Here is a 17,293-nt window from a genome sequence, read left to right as displayed (position 1 = left end):
AGTGCAATTCTGTGCATTGTTAAAGTAGGGTAGGGTTTCTGCTGTTCATCCGCTCTACGGGGACAATCCTGAACTACCAATTAGGAGTGTGTGACGAAAGCAAATGAAGATAGTTGTCTTCATCCATCTTGATCTCTCATTTATATTCAAATAATTTAGTAATTTGTGAATCAGAAGATTATCTGCCTTCAAACTCTGGTGTAGAACCAACTTCTTGAGATTTCAAAATGGTGAAGTTTGTACAGGCAGGAGAGAAAGATGTGAGCCCCTTTATAAAATGCCGTCCTTTGTAGTCATCTCCTGCCATGCTGGATCTGAGTACTCATTTTCGGAAGATGACTCATTGTCAAGATGATACCCAGTTCCCCAGTCTCTACTTGGTTTTGTAATCATCCCACAAGGGAGGTTTGAGACTAGACACTTGCCTCTCTCTGCTGCCTACTGAGCCTCTTTTAGACAGAACCCCACAGACTTCAAACAAGTACCGAGCATGGAGCAAAGTCAATGAATTGGGACATGGATGAGACTCTGGCCTTCGAAGTGATCCTGAAAGGACACTTTGAAATCAATAGGCTCACTGTGGAAATCAAAAGGAAGTCTGCAGAATGCATATAAAAGTAAGAATTATTTTCTTTAAAGTGAACTTCACTAGCATTCCCCAGTGACTCAAGTGCTGTTGGAAGCCCTGAGGTTTGCTGATACTGCCACAGATTGGTACTATCTATTGCTGAGATAAAAGACCCCAGTGTTACATGAAAATAATGTTAATCCTCATAGACATTTTTCCAAAGAAGACACACAGATCGACAAAAGGTAATGAAAAGATGCTCAATGTCATTAATCATTAGGGAAATATACGTCAAGACCATAATGAGCTAACACCTTATATCTGGCAGAATGGCTAGTATCAAAAAGACAAGAAATAATAAGTGTTGGCGAGGATGTGGAGAAAAGAGAAACTTTGTGCACTGCTGGTGGGAATGTAAATTGGTGCAGCCACTATGGGAAACAGTATGGAGGTTTCTCAAAAAATTAAAGACGAAACTACCACATGATCTACCAAATCTACTTCTGGGTATTTATCTGAAGAAAATGAAAGCACTAACTCAGAGATATATGCACCCCCATGTTCACTGCAGCATTATTTACAATAGCCAAGATATGGGAACAGTCTAAGTGTTCACCAGTGGATGAATGAATGAATGGATAAATATATACACACACAATGGAATACTATTCAGCCATAAAAAGAATGAAATCTTGCCATTGTGACAACAAGGACCTCAAGAGCATTATGCTAAGTGAAATAAGTCAGACATAGAAAGACAAATACTAGATGATCTCTTTTATATGTAGAATTTAAAACAGACAAACAAAACAAGCTCATAGATACAGAGACCAGAACAGATTGGTGGTTGCCAGAGGCAGCAGGTGACAGGGTGAGAGAAATGGGTGAACTTGGTTTTTTAGTTTTGTTTTGTTTCAGTTTAAATAGTTTAAATTAAAAAAAAAAAAAGTAAGGATGCCCAAAATTAGATTGCACTGATGGGAGATCATTTTAAACATTGAGAGAAGTTACCACACATTCATTAACCCGGGAATTTTGTGGGAATATTTGAGCAAGTTTTGTACCTGAAACACAACTTCACACTAGCACCAATGATTTGTTTTCACTGTGCATAAACAAAAGTGATAAACAACTGAACTTCTGCTGTGAAATTCAAGACACAGGAATCACCAGACATGTTGGGGAAATGCAGATACTCTGAAAGGCCTGGTTTTACACTGATGAGAAATGAAACCACCCCACCATCCGGGCTTGGATGCTTTCATGGAAGTAAGGATGTAGTAAATATCAGCTTGGAAAACATTGGCAATGTTGTTGGGGTAGAGGAGTGAAGCAGCTCCTATCCAGAATTTGCAGAGGGATCTCTTGGGAGAAATAGCAGCAAGTAAACACTTGGGGGTTTCATTAAATTATTAACAAACAAGCCTCAGTTTGAAAGTTCATTAATAATCATGCATCCGGGATCCCCTGTGTTGATGCAATCAAGCACAGCTTATTGCTAGGAAGTGGCCGGTCAAGGAGATCACCAGGGTTGCATGGCCTCCCCCGCGTCCTTTTCAGTAATATTATTTTATTGAAACAGAGGCTGTTCTCCAGTGATAGACATTTAGGACATTTGGTGATGGAATGAATACACATCATCACAGCATTGCTGTACTAATGATACTTGGCATTGAGTTTAATAAAGGTGACTGGATAACAGGTGCTTTTCTGATGAGGTGATGGCTTTTACAAATCAAGCTAAATGTGCTGTGGCTGGTTTGTAGCCTTTTCCTGGTAACTTTAGAGTTGGCATTAGAGGGACAGTCATTTATAATTCCAATCTGGTTTCAACGTTGCAGTAGAATGTTGCTTCTCAAGTCTGTTTTCTTCTTCAAAGTTTATCCCTCTGGAATAGTTGCTGACTGTTTTACTTTGGTCTCCCTCAGAAGCAAATATTGAGGGAAGGATAGGAATACAAGTAAATTATTTGGAAGGCAATCCCAAATAGGGCTTCCAGATTTAGCAAATACAACTGCAGGAGCTCAGCTAAATTTGAAGTTCAAATAAAAACAAACAAAACTTTTAAGATACATTATGTCCCATGCAATATTTGGGATATACTTACACACAAAAAAAAGTGTTGTTTATATGAAATTCAAATATAGATGGGCATCCTGGCAACACAATCCCAGGAAGCTAAGAGAGGGGCGACACAAGACAAACAGGGAAGACCAATGCAGGATGCATTAATGAGCAAGTGTGGGTAACTATAGCTCAATCCCTCTGGGAATTTTGGGAAACTGTTTAGAACATACCTTAGAGTTGTCCTATCTGGGGACAAAGGAACCTGGGCAAGTATTCACTACCTTTTTCAATTATTTGTTAAAGGTTGGTCCTGGCGGCATAGGTCCTCTCTCGCCCATTCTATTTGCCTTGCAGTCATAGAAAGCCCTTGGCAGAGAGCTGCAAGTACTTCCAGTAGGAAGCCTCTTGCAAGCAAGTACTAGAGCCTTCAGTACCAAGGGATATTGATAAAACCCTGAGTTTCTTGTTTGGTGACTTTGGGCAAGCCATGGCACCTCTTTGTGCTAAATCCTCGACTCTTCACCTTTCTTCCCAGAGGTTCTCTCCTGAGCACAGTGAGTTATGACACCTTCTCTGGGAGAAGCTGTTCATTTTCCCAGCTTGGGCCAGGAGATGCAGTTGGTGTTCATTCAGTTCCCATGCTATACCTACTCCAGGATCTTTTAAAAACTGCTTCTGTGAAACGCATACTCTCCTGTTTTCAGTTTGTTAGTGAGCCTAACACATGGTTCATAGTCTTCCATCATTCCTCACATCCTAACATCCTCCTATGCAACTCCCACACCAGCATGGATGTTTCTCTTGCCACCCAGGGCTCTTGCTCCAGAGACCTTTACCTCTCCTTCAGCCATCTGTTCCCTTAGACACACACTGCACTGTGTCATCATCTGGAACTGCTTCCCCCAGTGCTGGCTCCCACCTTATCTTTGAACCCACCTAATAAGTCACTCATGAGATTTGTTATTTGACCTTGCTGAGACTCATAATACCTTGAACCTCTCTATCAGCTTCATCCAGACTACACTGCTTTTCCTATTCAGGTGAGACTGGATGGTTTATGTCTTCATACTCACTCTTTGCCTGTGATTATTCTAACACTCCAGCCGAACAAAATCATTACCCTCAGTCATCCATCTCTCCATTTCCTCTATATCTACACTTAAACAGTGGAGTCCTGCTGGTTAATATCACAGAACTATGGGAAGTAATGTTTCTAAAAAGTCATGAACTCAATTCTGCTGACAACCTTATTATATTTTCCTAAGAGATTCTCTCTCTCAGGTTCTTTCTAGCACCTATTTAAAACTTTCTTTACCTTTCTCAAACCTTTCCTCTCCCTTGCACAACCCTCCCTGTCCATATTATCCCACTCTGATTTTTCTTCCTCATTCTTTCTTCCACACTTACAATGTGATTGTACTCCCGTCTCTTGTTTCACAAAGAAAATCACAAAGACGATCCTGACAGATTCTTGCCATTGAAATCACAAGTTTTCCACATTCATCTTTTTCTCCTTTTCTTTTGATACAATGAAAAATAGGTCACGTATTTCTTGCCTCTTATTGCATCAGTCTCCTCATCACCCCTTCCATCTGCTTAGGTCATTTCCTCTGGGAAGCCTAGTCTGTTCTCTGCTCCCATCCCGCCTCCAGCAAGGTTAGATGTCCTGCCCATGTCCTCTCATGGCACCCTGCACTAACTCCTAGCCTTGCACTGAGGACACTATATCCCTAGCCATAAGCTCTAGGGACAAAAGAAATAATAGATCTGACTGGTTCATAGTTGTTCCTATTTCTGTTCAATCCTATTTCTATTCAAAAAGTATCTGCTGAATAAGTGAATTAAAAAGAAATTTTAAAAAATGAATTGGCTTTGCACAAGTTTCCTATGCTTCTTGGAGATGGACATTTGTATTTTCAAGCATTAAATTTCAGTAAGATCTGTTGAATCTACAGAGATCTTGTATACTGCAGGTAGACATTTTTTTAAGTGACCTGAAATTAATGCTTAAATCAATCAGTTTAGTCAATAAAATGTCCAATTAGCAGAAACAGAGCCTGTTTATTTGATGAATTTGAAAGGTTAATTCAGTCAGAATGAGGAGATCCTATAGCCCAATGTAGACTCAGTCTGTGTTAGGCCTCGGGTGCAGGGGGTGGATACCGTGTTCCAGCAATGAAGAGATGAAGAAGCTCTCAATAAAGAAGAAATGCAATTATTGGCATAAGCACCAATACCCTATCATCTTTTCTCACTGCATTTCTCTTATCAGTCTAATACAAAAATGGAATTTGCTGTTAAGGATGTGGGTGCCTTGTTATTCCTTAGTGTGCATGTACTTCAGAATTACTTTCTTGACCATCGCATTGCTCATTTTATATAAGAGATCTCATTGAATAATACCAATACATCTTTAATTCCAACTTATAAATTTCAGCCAAAGAACATGGGCTTTCCTAACTTTGTTGAGTATACAAGTAAGATTTTAGTCTTCAGGCATCCAGAAGAATTAGCATGTTTGGTTGAGTTCTTTCTCTCATTGAATAAATTCATGCACAATTTCTCTGAGAATTTTCCATCCTAAATCATTAGTTAAGCCAAATCCAGACGTTCATTTTGTTGGGTACCCTATGATTTTATTAGCAGTCATAACTGTCATCATGAATGATACCTTAAGATACCACAAAACACATATTGGTTCCAAAATTGCAAAGGCCAAGAGGATTTGGATAAGAGTAAAACATTTCAGTATCTAAGACCAAATATAAAGTCAAAATACATTTAATTTTCTACAGGAAAATTTTGGCATTTGCCTCAATGAGTCTTCTGTGTGATCAAAATTTTACATGCACTCATTCTTTCCGTAATGCCATGTAAAGCACTGCCATTATAATAACCTCTTACTAATTAATGCTAATGGTAGGGAAGTGCGTAAATTTCCACAGAGAAAAAGAATCTCAAAGTGTTTTATAAAAATTACTCAAATACACCTTTATTCTCACTCATTTGTTCATGAAACTATATATTCTTCCCTTGCTCCTCCTTTACCTCACCTTCTCTATCCTTCCATCATAAATCTACCCTTTCTAGTTTGGAGTGTAATAAACATGAAAAAGATCCCATAGGGAACTCAGTGGCATGATAGTATGATGTGCATTAACATTACCCACTCAATGAAGCCATGCTGTGTTAGGAAAACTATCTCAAGTTCTGATGAGCATGCAATGCATGGGTAATAAAGAGCCACTTATATTTCTTGCTATTCTTTAATTTTATGCTGCCATAAAATTGCACCCCCCCAAATTTATTGAGAAATTAAAAACCTGCCAAACTATACTTATAATAGATATTTTTCAAAAAGAGGGAAGATGCAGAAAAGGAGGCAGAAAACCATTGTATTTAATGATGGGGATAAGGAATTCAGCCCGGAATTTCACTCTGAGCTCCCTAGAAACTAGTGCAAAAAGGGAAACCCAATGTGCCATATACTTCTTATTACTTGCATTTAAATTTAAAGATATTTAAGAAGTATGTGTGCATGGCAGTAAATTGTGAAAGAAACATATCAGGGATCATGAATTGTTACAGAAGAGACATTAATGAAGCAGTGGAAGATGCTTTCTCAACACATGGAACACCATAATATTCTTTCAATTGGTTATACTTAGAATCTTCTTTTTTCCATTTTGAAGATTAGAAAAAAATGAAGTCATATATGCAGCATCTGAAAGAAAAGGAGAATGCAGGCTTCATTCTTGATTCCCTTCTGCTGGACATTTCTCTTTGCTGCATGGTGGTCCAAAGCAATACAGACGTAGCTCTTAATGGAGGTATTGGGGATGCTATTTATCACTTCAACACACTGTTTTAGTCCATAAAATTCCTAGAGACAGAGCTATCTTTATGAGCCATCACACAGTTTTAGTAGGACATTTGAGGTTGGACTAAGTCCATGTTTGGCTGCTTATATTAAATTATCGTTCCAAAGTTGGGTGCGTTTCAACAGAGTTGGCATGGAACACACTCATCCTTGCTCTGACCAAGCCAATGGACCCAGACCTGTCTCTGCATATAGGGTATCATACCCACCCTAACGTTCACTCACAGTTAATGACACTAAAGCTGGCTCACTGAAAAAATGAGTACCTGCAGTATTTGGCCACTGTATTCTAAATTCAGATGTTTTATAAAACGATGCATGTAGATAAGGAAGAACTTTTATTCAAAAGCAGTTTCCCCCACAGGGTTTATTTTATTTTTATTTTTATTTTGGCTCTGTAGTTTCGGCTGGAATAGGGATAGAAGTTCTAGGATGCCATGTGAAAGGCCAGGATAAGAATGTTATGATAGCAACCAGAAAATAATTGAAACCCCAAGAGAGAATCTTTTTAGCCACATCTCCCCTGATTTTTCAAACACTGAAATGAGCCAGTCTTAAATTTTTTTTTTTCAACGTTTTTTATTTATTTTTGGGACAGAGAGAGACAGAGCATGAACGGGGGAGGGGCAGAGAGAGAGGGAGACACAGAATCGGAAACAGGCTCCAGGCTCCGAGCCATCAGCCCAGAGCCTGACGCGGGGCTCAAACTCACAGACCGCGAGATCGTGACCTGGCTGAAGTCGGACGCTTAACCGACTGCGCCACCCAGGCGCCCCGAGCCAGTCTTAACTCAAGTGACTGATGGAGCTATAAACCCCGCTCTGTTAAGCATATGCCCAACGATCCTGATGACTAGCCAGTCACTAGGCTCTGCTCTGTCACCTCTTTGCTGTAGGTATCTTTCTAAACTGTACCTCCAAATATGTTTGCAGTTCACAAACTTCCACCGCTGCCCATCTAATTAAGATCATGTCCAGCTGGAGTCAAAGTCTACTACAGCTAGTCATGCTCTTGTTTATGTGAAATGAGTCAGCACCTTAAAAATGGAGGTAATGGAGGTAATGGAAATAATGGAAATAATTTCCACTTCCAGATGATGTGACTACTGCTGAGAAGCAACAATACCTCCCCTACTCAACTTCACTTATCAGTTCTATGTATGACTCCAAAGTCTACACTTCCAGCTCTCATCCTCCTTCAGCTGGCCAGTAGAGACTTTCCCTTCAATGTCCTGCTGTCAGTTTTACGTCAGCACAACACAATGCAAACTCATCATTCCTCCTGGAAACCAGCTGAATCTCCTGACATGGCCCCCCTCCCCCTCCTTTTTTTTTTTTTTTTTTTTTTTCTTCTAGAACTAAGTCAGATCTGGATGAACTCCCTCTCCAGTCTGCTCTCTGTAAGTTGGAGTGTGCATGACCTTACTTCTGCTACAATTCTGGGGTAAGACAGTCCCTTAACTAACAAAGAAGGGAACATCTCAGCAACTTTGTGGTTGGAGCAAAATTTCCTCAGTATTCAGTGGAACTGGAGAAGTACATTTAGCCTCTTTGACAACTTCATGTTCTACTTCTATATATACACCTACCCTGCCCCCCATATAATTAAAAATAAAAACAGTACCAACCAGTATACCCAAAAAATCAAAACTATTATGTAAGGGATCCTACATTGTTCTTTTTTTCTGTGATTATTACGTCTATATATTTCCACTTGTTTCTTCCTTTCTTTCTTTTCTTAGAGCTCTTCCAGATTTGCAGATGCCTGGAGAAAACCTTCACCTGCCTTCCAGAGGCTCCAATTAGCAAGGTCAGTAGTTCCTTAAGGCTGTCCCTTCAGTTTCTGAGGGGTCCTCAGAAACTGTCCCTTCCTCTTCCTGGTCCTCTTCCTGTCCTCTTCCAGGACCTCTTCCAGGTCCTCTTCCTGTCCCTTCAGTTTCTGAGCATTTGTGGTCGCCAGCAGTCTGCTCATTCAAAGCCATGGCCTTGCTCAGACCTGAAGTGCCCAGGTTCACCTCAGTTTCAGACTATTTATGTGGACTCTAGCTCATTCCTGACTGTGCACTCCTGGGCTTTCTTGGAACTCTCTGATCCTGGACCACTCCTTTTTCTCTTAAGGTCCCCTTGACCCTCTTGCTTTAGACTCCAGTTCCCACCTCTGACAACCACTACTACCTGCTACCTCCTGATATCCATGCTTTAAGTCTCGCGGTCACATTTGATATTGTTCCTCCCTTGTCCAGAATCACTTGCATAATGTTTTGGGTTTCTCATTGCCAGAAATCATTGCTCCTACCTGAGGCTCTTGTTATAATTAATATTGGACTAGTGCAGGCCTGTGTCAGTCCCTATTATTTTCCATACATCTAGGACACAATTATCAGATAAATCTGGAAAACACTATTTAATTTGTCACATGTCTGTCTTTTCTAATTCCTGAATCTTGGGATCCACGTATCCCACTGTCACCTTGTAGTAGTGAGTATCCAGTCATTATCCATTGATGGATGTTGAGTGAATCAAATCATTAGTGAAAGTTGCTGGAAAAATAAATTGGAAACATAGGTATCACAAGGGGCCTTGTTAAATGTTCTCTCACTGGTCTAATTGCATTTAATTAAGTCCCTTGGGGAATAATTGCCCCTAAGGCCATGTCATCCAAGGTCAATGTGACTCATTTTAATCAGAACTTCTCATAAGGGTGATGAAGCAATTACATAGGATTTGAACTTCCATCTATGATTTGGTTGTGGCACAATTTAATTTTGTTTCTGAAACATCTGAATTCTAAAGTGTAGGATGAAGACTTGGTAAATTAGGCCGAAGAACAGCCATTAAGACCTGCTTACCTGTTTATCCAGATTTCCTCACAGCTTCTATACTGTTGCTGTGGCTTTCTTCTCAGAGGCCCTGGACTTGTGTCAGATGACATAATGACCTTGGGCAAACTAGGTTTAGGGGGTAACTGAAGGTTAAAATGATGTACTGTTTTTAATAAGTGTAATTTTTCTATTTTATCTGGAAATATAAAGTAAAATAAATTGTTGTGTGGTAGCTTTGAGTCACCACTGTGGCATTAGCCTCTGGGCATGTTAACCAAGAAGATAATGAATACAATAGATTAATAGTTAGGTTTTACTTTTTGGACACATATTTTAATCATTAAAATTATGGGCTGTATCTTGAAACCACAAACATTTGCTCTTTGATCCCAAGTACATGGATTTCATGATCAAAGAAAATGGTTGCATGGAAATCACATGCTTTTCTCAAAGACTATACCTACATATAAAAGGCCTTATCATCTAGCTTCCTTGACAGAGCCCTCAAATTTGGAATGGGAAGAATCCAATTCATTATTATAAGAGTTATTCTCAGGGCGCCTGGGTGGCTCAGTTGGTTAAGTGTCCGACTTTGGCTCAGGTCATGATCTCACGGTTCATGAGTTTGAGCCCCCTTTGGGCTCTTGTGCTGACAGCCTAGAGCCTGGAGCCTGCTTTGAATTCTATGTGTGTCTCTCTCTCTCTTCCCCTCCCCTGCTCTCTCTCTCTCTCTCAAAAATAATAGACATTTAAAAAATTAAAAATAGAGAATTATTCTCTGCATTCAATTACTTTCTCTAGGATGCTTCAGCAATACAAAGGGAAAATGAAAGTAAACAACAAAGTAGAAATGAAGAATAAAGATCAGAGATTTCAACCTTGGAATAAAATCTGAAAAAATATCAGGATACACTATAGTAAACGCTAGAAGTAACTTCAAGGGTCTGAATTAATCTTGAGATGTCTTTAGAGAACACCTATTGGTATCAAGTAATAATAGCAGGGTTGATCTTGGTAGTTCAGCCAAGAGAATGCTGAGGAAACATGATTAAAGACCTTGGCTCTATGGCTGGTTGAACATTTCTGGACAAGTCAGATAGATTGGTGGCGTTGTAGAGAATTAAGTACCTCTGATATAAATTATAAATGGTGAAGATTTTATATCACTTACTAGATACTTAACATGTGCTACTATATATATATATGTATATATATTTTATATTTATATATATAATATACAATAATATATAATAATATATAATATACAATATGTATTGTACGTATATTGTATATATACAATATATAATAATATATATAATAATTATAATTATAATATACAATATATATATACAATATATAATATATAATATACAATATATATATTGTACAGATATTGTATATTATATATTATATATTATTGTATATTATATAATTGTATATACAATATATATTATATATTATTATATATTACATATAATTATATAATATATAATAATATATATTTTTTCTCCCCCGTTTCCCCAGGATTTCTGGCACTTAATATAGGACTTTGCATACAGAAGATATGTGATGGATGATAATTAACATATAATAAAGTCTCAATTTCCATGTAAGATGTTATTTCTCATCAATTTAGAGTGGCAGGCCCTATGCATTAGAAGGTTGAAGGCCAAGAGAGATGGATGAGAAAAGAATAGTCCTTGGCAACAGATACACCTTGTTTGCAATCCTAGCTTCCCCCGTGAACTGTGTGTCCATGGGCAAATTATTTGATCTCTCAGAGGCTTTTCCATTTCCCAAATGAAACCCCCTTATGTCAAATGCACTCTCCAGGAAGGGGGAATATTGCCGGGGAAGTAGGAATGGGGGTAACAAAGATGAACAGGTATTTAATATAGCAACTTAGCATGAAACTGTGTGGTTTTCATTACCCTAAGGTTGATAGATTGCATTTGATGATGAGCAAAAAGGATTATTAAGGCTTTTAAATCAATTGGAGTGGACAAAAGGATTCAGGATTACAAATACCCTTCCTCAAGAAGCTGGAACTCTCTCCTCCCTTGTTTCTTTGTACCAGCTGCTCTCCTGCCCAGGCCTTGTTCTCCAGAGCAGAAACATTCACTTGTCCTTCCCCAGGAGGATCCAGTTTTATGGGACCTGAAACTTAGGACATTTTGGAAATCCTATAGAAGAAAAAGAACTAAAAAATATATATCTAAACTTAGGCATGAAAGTAACTATGTTTTAGACTAAGAAATTACAACAAATTACAGTACAATTACATTTTTTAAATTTAATCATGATAAATGTATTCTTTAATCCCCATCTCCTCCCACCTTCCCTGTAGTAACCATCAGTTTCTTCTCTATAATTAAGAGTTTGTTTCTTGGTTTTCTCTCTCATTTCCCTTTGCTCATTTGTTTTGTTTCTTCAGTTTCACATATGAGTGATCATATGGTATTTGCCTTTCTCTGACTGACTTATTTCACTTAGCATTATATTCTGTAGCTCCATCCATGTCATTGCAAATGGCAAGATTTCATTCTTTTTATGGCTGAATAATATTCCATTGTATATATGTACCACTTCTTCATCCATTCATCTGTGAATGGACACTTGGGCTGCTTCTATAGTTTGGCTTTTGTAAATAATGTTTCAGTGAACATAGGGGTGCATGTGTCCCTCGGAATTAGTGTTCTTGGAGTTTTGGGGTGAATGCCCAGTATTGGTATTCCTGGATTTTTCAATTTTTAATTTTTTGAGGAACCTCCATACTGTCTTCAACAGTGTCTGCATGAGTTTGCATTCCCACAAACAGTGCAGAAGGTTCCTTTTTCTCCACATCCTTTGTCAACACCTGTGGTTTCCTGTATTCTTGATTTTAGCCATTCTGACAGGTATGAGGTGATATTGCATTGTATTTTTGATTTGCATTTCTGTGATGATGAATGATGATGAGCACCTTTTCAGGTGTTTGTTGGCCATCTGTATGTCTTCTTTGGAGAAATGTCTATTTATGTCTTCTGTCCATTTTTTAATTGGATTATTTGTTTTTAGGGTGCTGAGTTGTATCAGGTCATTATACATTTTGGATACTAATCCTTTATTGGGTATGTCATTTGCAATTATCCTCTCCCATTCAGTAGGTTGCCTTTTAGTTTCGTTGATTGTTTCCTTTTCTATGTAGAAACTTTTTATTTTGGTGTAGTCCTGATAGTTTATTTTTGCTTTTATTTCCCCTGCCTCAGAAGACATATCCAGAAAAAAAATGTTTCTATGGCTGATATCAGGGAGATCACTGTACCGTACTATTTTAATTACTGCCACTTTATAACATAACTTGAAATCTGTAATTGTGATACCTCCAGTTTTGTTTTTCTTTTTCAACATTCCTTTGACTATTTGAGGTCTTTTGTGGTTCTATACAAATTTTAGGATTGTTCTAGTTCTGTGAAAAATGCTGTTGGTATTTTGATAAGGATTTCATTAAATCTGTTGATTTCTCTGTAGTATAGACATTTTAATGGTATTTGTTCTTCCAACCCATAAGGATGAGAGTTTAGTAAATATTCATTTAAGTTCACTTTCTGTATTGATGATTCCATGTCATATTTAAGGATTGTTGTCAATTGGAGAAGATGGCTATCAGATTTCTTTCATATATGAACAGAAAGATTTCACAGCATTTCAGATTTCCGGTGTAGCTACTAATATTAAATACTCATTGACTTGACATCACTTATTTAAGAGTTTGTTACCACTGTCCTCATAGTAATGGCCTATTATTAGTTGTACATTATCTTTGTTATTGCCATTATTTTATGTCAAATCAAGTATGGATGATTTTAAGATTGGCCATATTTTTTTTTTTCAAGTAGGCTCCATGCCCAACATGGGGCTTGAACTCACAACCCTGAGATTGAGTCGCATGCTCTACCTACTGAGCCAGACAGGTACCCCCACAATTTTTTCCTTTTCCTTCATATATGCCTTTTGGAAGTATCTCCCCCAATAATAACTCTAGATTTATCCATGTGACTTACTTTATTAGAACATTACCAAGCATAATGCAAACAAGCATTTGGATTTGGGCTTGTCCCTGCTTGTTGTTATTGGAAACAGTGCAAGTGCAATCATATGAACAAGCCCTAACTTGCCTGCTAAATGATTAGAGGCTGTGGCTCCATCATCCCAGTTGACTGCCAGCCAACTACCAAACCTGGAAGGGAGGAAATGCCAGGTCACCAGGCTTCAGGTGACCAGTGGGTAACTAAAAAAAATGAACAAGGTCAGACCAGAGCAGCAGAAGAACTGCCCAACTGAGCCCAGCCCAAATCACTAATATGGTGAATAGTAAGCTAAATAAGTTATTTTAAGCCAGAGTTTGGCAGACTTTTTTTGTTTGTCTTGTTTTGTTTTGGCAAAGAACCAGATAGTAAATACTTTAGGCTCTGTGGGTCACTTGAAGTTTCTGTTGCATTTCTTCTTCTTCTTTTAAAACAACAACAACTCATTTCTTTAAAGATGTAAATACCATTCTTAGGTTGTGAAACATAAAAAAAAAACAAAAACAAAAACAAAAACAAGTCATGGGCCTGATTTGGCCCATATGATATAGTGTAAGCCATTAAGTTTAGGGGAGGTTTGTTATGCAGCAAAAGCTAATTAATACAGCAGGAGGTTTAAGTGGTTTCCCAAATGCATTCATAGAATTCATTTTTCTTCATTATTGAATTCACAACAAGCCCAGGGTCTGATATGTTTTATACTCAAAATGTTTCTCTTCAACTTAACAAATTACTGCTTTAAGTATGATATAAAAATATTTGTTAAATTATCTTAAGAATAATTTCTATTGATTACACTGCTCACTTTTATCCCTTATATTTCATATTCCATTCATTTTTATATTAATATTCTCTCAATACCTTTGATAAATAAAATTAAAGGTGGCAAAATACTCTTCACATATGTATATACAAATGAGAAGTTCATATTTTCTCATCTTTTTCACTCAAATACTCTAACACACCTTCCTGACTTGCAATGAAAACATTGTCTTTGACCTAAATGTGAGACAGGAAAACATCAAAACCCTAGAGGAGAAAATAGGCAACAACCTCTTTGACCTCAGCCACAGCAACTTCTTACTCAACACATCTCTGAAGGCAAAGAAGCAAAAATGAACGATTGGGACCTCATCAAGGTCAAGATAAAAAGCTATCTTGATAATATTTTATATTTAATATTTTATTGACTTAATATATCAATATATTTAATATTATCTTGATGATATTTTATCATCAAAATAAAAAGCTTCTGTACTGCAAAGGAAAAGTCAGCAAAACTAAAAGGCAACCAATGGAATGGGAGAAGATATATGAAAATGACATATTGGATAAAGAGTTAGTATCCAAAATCTATTAAGAACTTACCAAACTCAACACCTGAATAACAAATAATTCAGTGAAGAAATGGGCAGAAGATATGAATAGACACTTTTCCAAAGAAGACATTCAGATGCCAGCAGACACATGAAAAGATGCTCAATATCACTCATCATCAGGGAAATACAAATCAAAACCATATCACCTCACACCAGTCAGAATGGCTAAAATTAACACTTCAGGCAACAACAGATGTTGGCAAGGATTTGAAGAAAGGGGAACCCTCTTGCACTGTTGGTGGAAATGAAAACTGATGCAGCTGCTCTGGAAAACAGTGTGGAGGTTACTCAAAAAATTAAAAATAGAATTACCCTATGACCCAGCAATAGCACTACTAGGAATTTATCCAAAGGGTACAGGAGTGCTGATTCATAGGGGCACATGTACCCCAGTATTTATAGCAGCACTTTCAACAATAGCCAAATTATGGAAAGAGCCCAAATGTCCATCAACTGATGAATAGATAAAGAAGATGTGGCTTATATATACAATGGAATACTACTTGGCAATGAGAGAGAATGAAATCCTGCCATTTGCAACAGTGTGGATGGAACTGGAAGGTATTATGCTAACTGAAATAAGTCAGTCAGAGAAAGACAAGATATCATGCTTTTCCTCATATGTGGAACTTGAGAAACTTAACAGAAGACCATGGGGGAAAGGAAGGGGGAAAAATTGTTTCAAACAGAGAGGGAGGCAAACCATAAGAGACTCTTAATTAAACATAGACAACAAACTGAGGGTTGATGGGGGCAGAGAGGGGAAAATTGGTGATGGGCATTGAGGAGGGCTCTTGTTGGGATGAACACTGGGTGTTGTATGTAAGCGATAAATCACAGGAATCTACCCCCAAAGCCAAGAGCACACTGAATACACTGTATGTTAGCTAACTTGAAAATAAATGATATTAAAAAATATATATTCAAAGCAAAAAAAATTAATAAATAAATATGGGGACAAAATTTTAAAAAAAAGATGAATACGTTCTGGAGACCTAATGTACAGTATGATGACTATAGTTAATAATACTGTATTACTAAATTATTAAATATTATGTTGTATTGAATATTATATTATTGAAATTTGCTAAGAGGGTAGATCTTAAGTGTTCTCACCTCAAAAATAAACGTATCTATGTGAAAAATAAAAAAGGTCTGAGACTTACAACTTTTTGAATAAATGTTTGCAGCTTATTTATATTTATATTCCTTTTCCAATTCCTAGAAAATATAACTTAGAGTTTTTAAAAGATATTGTACTTCTGTTTTAAGTGCGAATATCTTTTACATATTTTTTAATTGAAAAAAAATGTTGTATAGCCTAGCTCCTTGCTGTATGCATTTTAAACCTTATTTTTCCTCCAATAGGCATGTCAGGCAAGGCAGGACATATTAATAGTGCTCCTGGCCTGTACCTTCATGTTTCCATAACAAGTGGCTAGGCACAGTGAGTAGTAAACTATTCCCAGAAGCCACTTCTTTTTTTTTTTTTATTTTTTAATATATGAAATTTACTGTCAAATTGGTTTCCATACAACACCCAGTGCTCATCCCAAAAGGTGCCCTCCTCAATACCCATCACCCACCCTGCCCTCCCTCCCACCCTGCCCTCCCTCCCACCCCCCATCAACCCTCAGTTTGTTCTCAGTTTTTAACAGTCTCTAATGCTTTGGCTCTCTCCCACTCTAACCTCTTTTTTTTTTTTTTTTTTTTCCTTTTTTTTCTTTTCCTTCCCCTCCCCCATGGGATTCTGTTATGTTCCCAGAAGCCACTTCTAAGCTTCTAAGTAGCATTAACTTAACTACATGGAATTGGCTGCATCTCACATAAATACATATGACTAAATCCAATAAATGTCTCCTAAACTTAACATTCATCTAGCCATAATCCAGAAATGCTCATGGTCACTCCAATGCCACCTAGCAAAAGGAAAATGTTATGAAGGGACAATCAGAATGGAAAGAGACAGTAGTATTAACCAATTGCATTTAAAATATCTTCCCTCACAAACTTTAAAAAAATATATGAGCATGTGAACATATTGTTAGGGATCATTCCAGGGAAGGAAACCATGCAAGTGAAGGGACTTGAAATTTCAGTGTTAACAGCTTCCCTACAAACCTACCTTTGTAACTTTCAGAACATTTTTTTACTCAAATCAGAAGAAGCAAATATGAGGGGTGCCTGGGTGGCCCAGTCGGTTAAGCGCCTTCAGCGCTTCAGCTCAGGTTGTGATCTCACAGCTTATAAGTTCAAGCCCTGCGTTGAGCTCTGTGCTGATAGCTCAGAGCCTGGAGCCTGGTTCAGATTCTGTATCTCCCTCTCTCTCTGCCCCTTCCCCTCTCTCTCTCTTTCTCTGTCTCTCTCTCAAAAATAAATAAACATTTAAAAAAGTGAAGCAAACTGAGTTCAATTGGTGAGATTAGCTTATTGCCCAGTTCCAATAAGAGAGATTTATTTACAAAAATGGCAGTCTTTACTCTGAGTTCTCAAGCAGTAAAAATATTTTTA

Source organism: Panthera leo, chromosome D4 (genome assembly GCF_018350215.1).
Source record: "Panthera leo isolate Ple1 chromosome D4, P.leo_Ple1_pat1.1, whole genome shotgun sequence".
Classification (NCBI taxonomy): Eukaryota; Metazoa; Chordata; class Mammalia; order Carnivora; family Felidae; genus Panthera; species Panthera leo.
The sequence above is the reverse complement of the archived record's forward strand: the minus strand, read 5'-3'. Positions refer to the sequence as shown.